This window comes from Ascaphus truei, chromosome 2 (genome assembly GCF_040206685.1).
Source record: "Ascaphus truei isolate aAscTru1 chromosome 2, aAscTru1.hap1, whole genome shotgun sequence".
Taxonomy (NCBI): Eukaryota; Metazoa; Chordata; class Amphibia; order Anura; family Ascaphidae; genus Ascaphus; species Ascaphus truei.
This window is the reverse complement of record NC_134484.1, coordinates 85,589,629-85,595,622: the sequence shown is the minus strand read 5'-3', so window position 1 is coordinate 85,595,622 and position 5,994 is coordinate 85,589,629.

Here is a 5,994-nt window from a genome sequence, read left to right as displayed (position 1 = left end):
CACACACTTACCTAGCGGGGTCCCTAGCTCCCTGCTCCAGGGCGGAAGTTGGATCCCAGGGCCAGCAGGAGTCGGGAGAGTATTGCAGCCAGTCAGGGAGCTGGGGAGCAACACCAGCCCACTTCAACACCAGCCCACCGGGGCAGCCCAATCGCACAATAGGGCAATCCTCCCATTATGCAGTCTATGGCAGATAGAACAGAAAGAGCAACAAGCCCCAATCATAAACTCCACAAAGAAGAATGGAAAAACATGAATATTAATCGAGATGTAATGACACAGCTTCTCATCTTGTGCCACAGAAAGGTACAATAAAGAAACAGATTTTTGTAGTTGGTATCAATAAATAATCCCTATTCCTAACATTTAATTATACATTTCTTCAAGCTTTATTTAAACTTTCCATTGAAAGGGTTAATCGAGATATGGAATTGTTTTAAATTACAAAGGAGCAGAGTAGGAAACGCTTGGCATTTTGACCACGTTACAAATATTGATTAAAAAAATATATTTTGCCTACTTTCAAATCATATTACAAGTATAGATTTTTTTTATTATCCACATGGGTAAAGTTTAGCACCCATTATTGATACTATACTAAGCATTTTAGAAGCACAATCCAATAGGTACATTTTCTACTCATTTTAAATGTGATGATTGCTTATCTCCCCAGTCCTCACATTTGGCAGCTGACATGGAGTGGGATGTGAAGTGCTTGGCATTCACACACTACACAGCACCAGTTTTCAAGTTTAATTACCAGATAGGTGTCTTGTTTAAACTTAACAATGGCTAATTGCACTCTCATAAGATATTAAGTCATACTTTTACAAATGTGGCTTAAAATCTAAGCATTTCACCCTAGATTATAACAAACTTTTGTGGCATATCAAGGAAATGTAACTGCCTGGAGCTAGCATGGAGAAGTGTGTTTAACTATTAAATAGGGGTCTTTGTACTGAGGAGTTTGTTTTACTGCGTGGCAGTTTCCTTTAGCTTTGTGCCTTTGGCTGCATCACATTAAAAAATACTTCCTAATCATGCTCGACTATGTAAAGGTAAGCCTTATGACTGTTGATGCAAGGAAAAGGTATAAAAAAGAAATGACAGACAAAGGTTTTGGTACAGCCCATTATATTATGTGCATTGCTTCATTTATCCCTGAATTTCTCTTACTGACACTCCCAAAATCACACATGGAAAGCAGAAGCCTGATACACATGTAACGGGTATTCCACCCCACCCAATCTCATATGTAGTGTGGGTGAGTAGAACATGTGGTGTTACCGGTGTGGTGCGTATACCTGCAGGCTCACAGGAGGTCTGAGCCTCCGCTAATGAGAGCCTGGGGTGAATCCTCTGGAACGGATCTTCGTTTACAGCGCCTCCACCTATGTAGGATTCTAGGGAAGTGTAGAATGACCCTACATAGGAACCCAATAAGAAACTACACACACAGTGATTATATATAACTAAGGGCTTTACTACGAACATAGAGAATATCATAATCCATTACATAACATCATAACCTGTGTCCCTCTCACGAGGAGACACTACCTGTGGTGACGTCTCGCAGGACGATTCCCCGACACCAGGTGATCCCACCCAGTGTCCCAAGAACCCCACCCAATGTCCCGTACTCCTACAGAGATAGTCACTGGGTGACTGCGCAGTCACTAAAACCTCTAGGCCTGTTGGTGCACATATAATATTGAAACCTTCCGAGCACTCCGATGCTCGGGCCTGCAACACTCTTCTCAAAGGGTCAGACGTCCGTCTGATCCTTTCCAGGTATTCTGCTGGTGGACCCCAACGAGGGTCCCACCGCTCCACGGGAACTGCAACCGATCACGGCAACACCAACCGCATGGGAACAGCAACCGCCGTTATCAGCTTTCTGCCTAACTACTTCTAGAGTGACAGCAACCCTAACCTAGGGCCTGTCCCTGAGGAACCGCAACCTGGGATGGCTTGGGGAAAACTCCTAGGGCCTGTGGAACATTAACCTGCCCCCCTTCCCCTAGCTACCCAGTCTCAACTGTAACTGCTAATCCTAACAGCCTAACGCACCTGCAGCCAACACTCAGCTCACACTGTCAGCCTGCAGGGATCCACACACACTTCACACACACTGCACGCACTGCGCCCAGCACATGCAGCGACACACACACAGACAGCTGCAATCACACACAGCCACCTGGATCCCGTAGCAATCCACTACTAGCACACTGTGCCTATTTGCCAGTGCCCACAGCCCTCTCCGCTGTGGCACTGCCAAACCTGCACCTTACACACACTAAGGGTGACCTCCCTATCTAGGGCCGTCCCTTATCAGTTACCCACTAACCTGGTGGGGAGTTGGGGCCTACCTGGAGGGTGAGGGTACCTATCAGGATGCAGGAGCTGCACTCACTCCCCGCATCCTTCCTTCCCCTTCAGCTCCTCTGCTCCAACTGACGTGACTCATGCAAAAGCCCGGGAAATGTATCTCTTTCCTCCAGGGCAGTCCTACAGCCCTATTGGCTCCTATCAAGCACCTGGTGCCTGCCTCGCTATGCCTCATGGGAATTGTAGTCCCGAGGCCCTTACTATAACATTGGGGCCGCGTGCGGTCCTCCCCTCTGCCTACACTAACTCCTAATGGCCGCCTCAAGCTCTCCCTATGCTTCCCTACTCTCGCGCGACCTCCTAAAAGCTGCCTTAGCTCCCTACCCCTATCTGCGCCTGCGCGACCTATCTGGGGCTCTCCTGCCCTCGCGCGATCACTGCGCATGCGCGACTTGAAGCGCAATGGCGGCGCCCTGCTCTGCGGCCGCCGGGACCTTAGAGACGCGATCGCGGCCTTAGCAACGGCCCGATCGCGATCCCGGCAACCGGCCGCAGGCAGGAGAAGCCGCGCTGCTCCCTGCTCCAGCCCCCACCCATGGAAGCAGCCGTCGGGTTGTTCAGTACCCGCGATCGAGCTGCACCAGGGGAGGGGGGTCTCCAGGAGCTGCTGGGGACCAGGGTTACACACATGTAGCCATGCTGTAAAATGGACTGCAGTCATCTCTCCTGCTGGCAGTAAGGCCTGGTAAGTAACAGGGATGCCAGCAGTAATCATGGAGGTTTGCCCTCACACCCTGGTGAGGTGCCCTATGTGTGAATGGGAGTGGCTACATACTCTGAGTCCACCATTAGTGACATCAGAGATGTGCCCGCCCCCCTGGAGATATAAGGCACTGCACTGTTCAAAGTTAGTGTGTTGGAGTAACTAGTGGCCTTATTATATTCATTCAGCCTCAAGCTGTATACGCATACTGTGTCCAGGGACCTGGCACAGGGGTGATCTCCCTGAGGGGAGAGGGGATCCTACTCCATTGGGAGGGTGTACCTTTGAAGAGAGTACACGGCGTAATGTGCGGCTTAGTGACTACTGCGAGGGGCAGCTAGCCCACATCAAGCAAACAATAAAGAATGACCTTGTTCAAACATATCTTCATGTGTGAGTCTGGGATTACTCTACCGAGGATGGCACCACAGAGGAGTTCCTCGTCAGAATCATCCCCATGCGGACGCAGGGATCCTGATGAGGTGGAGGCGCTGCACTGGATATAGGTAGGACTCAAGTACACTACCTCAGCTGCCTGTCTGGGTTGACAATCCCCACACAACATCATGCGGGAGACTTAGGAGTCCTGTTGCCAACAGGTGCACCACCAGACACTACCATGTAATGGGGACTGGTTAGACCACAGGGGCCAATGTGAGATTGGGTGGGTCAGGCTAGGTCAGAAAATCCGTTACACACAGATGGTAGGAGGCTCAGAATTAAAACAACTCTCTTAGGCCCAGAATCATAAAAGTGCATACATTTTAATTTAAAGACGAAATACCCACATTTTTTTTTTTTTACAGAATGGTATCCTGGGGAACCCGATAGAGTTAAACTGTGCCATTCCTAGCCCTGGAACCCTTCCTGTTCCCAAAATATTTACCTTTTAATGTGCCGTTAAAATGAAAGAAATCCAAAGATGGCTGCCGGGTTCATCCAATTGGATGCTGCAATGTCATGCTCTAATTCCTATTGGGCCATAGGAGTAAGGTTTGGATTGCAGCCATACTGATTTCCCAAATGGGACCAGAAACACTGGAATATGAAAACATTTATATCTTGGGGTCTGGGTGTCCCCGGAGCTTGAGGCAGCGTGGTTTACCTCTGGGAGACCCACTGGTTTCTATTCTGCTAAACAAAGTAAAAATTCATTTGAGTAGGGGAGTTGCTGCTTTAAATAACATAATGGTATGTTAAATGGAAATACACATACAGTACTTTGTTTAAACAAATGCCATATTCACTAAGGTCATTTTATTAATAATCCTTTTCTTCTCCTGTAAAACAATTTATCTGCATACAATATTTTACCTTCATCCAGGGCCCATGACAGATTTCCCAGGTTCCTCAATGCATACTAAAAGACCCCAGTGCATACTAAAAGACCCCAATGCATATTTAAAAAGTATGTATGTATATGACCCCAATGTATATTTAAAAAGACCCCAATGCATCTAAAAATAAACCCCAATGCATCTAAAAATAAACCCCAATAGATCTTAAAAAATAAATGAACAAAAACCCAATACATCTAAAAAAAGACCAGAATGCATATAAATAATTAGATTGTAAGCTCTTCGGAGAAGGGACTTCTTTTCCTAAATGTTACTGTTATGTCTGAAGCACTTTTCCCCTTTATGTGTTATTTATATTATGTATATGATTGTCATGTATATTACTGCTGTGAAGCGCTATGTACATTAATGGTGCTTTATAAATAAAGACATACATACAAAGACATACATACGCCAGGCCTCCACTTATGCCGCCGCTCGCCGGAAGCTGGGCCAAGCTTACTTCCGGCGCGCCAACGTCAGAGAGACCCGTCGCGTGCTGACGTCAGAGGGCCCTGTGTGGGGCAGAGAGAGGAATAGGCCTGCAGGTGGGGAGAGCCGGGCCTGGCGGCAACTGCTTTATCTGGCCACCGGGCCACCATAGCCACCGTGCCCGGGACACTGCTCCCGGCTGTCCCCCCCTGTCGGCGGCCCTCCATCATCTAGTGTGATGGTCCGTACAGGCTGGGCATACATGCTAATGGTACAGATGGGCGCCAGGAGTTTGGTAGTTTAGAACAAAAAATTCTTTATTTTGTAAATCATTCAGTTACAACTTCTTCCTCACCTGCATACTTGCAGGAATGAGGAGGCACGGTACTTTAGTTATTTGAACTGGTTGCTTTTAATACAGAACATTAAGAAACTTGCTCTTACTGACTTTCCACAATCCTCTCTTTGCAGGATCCCAGCTGGAGTCCCCTTTCTTCCTCTCTAGTCCTATGATACATGGACAACTTGGGGCGCTGCTTCTTGTTAACCCTGTGCTCCAACACTTTAACCTTCAGCCCACTGCACAGTACAACTAGGATTATAACCAGGGCAGTAACCCCTGAAGGGACTGGTATCAGGTCAGTCTTGAGGCTGTATACAGAGCTGCCCTGCTGGGATATCATGGTTTCCTTTAACTCGTCTTAAGGCCTTGTTTATGATAGACACTTCCTTGATCTACTTCAGCTTCCTATGTCAAGGGCCTCACTGTAGGGAACACTTCACTATACTGCTATAGCTCCCTATACTAATAGCCCCACTACACTGGATACTTCTCGCTATGCACCATCCCGACTCTTGCGTTCTGCTCTAGGATATCTTCTCTACCCCCTTTGTATCTAAAGCCCTCTCCCGCCTTAAACCTTTCTCACGGACTGCCCCACACCTCTGAAATGCCCTTCCCCTCAATACCCAACTAGCACCCTCTCTATCCACCTTTAAGATCCACCTTAAGACACACCTGCTTAAAGAAGCGTATGAGTAGTTCCGTGGCTAATACTATACACCTGATACAAAAAGCTTGGCCTCTTGCAGAAGCACTTACCAGAACGCCCGCCTACTGTCTCTGTACGTTCT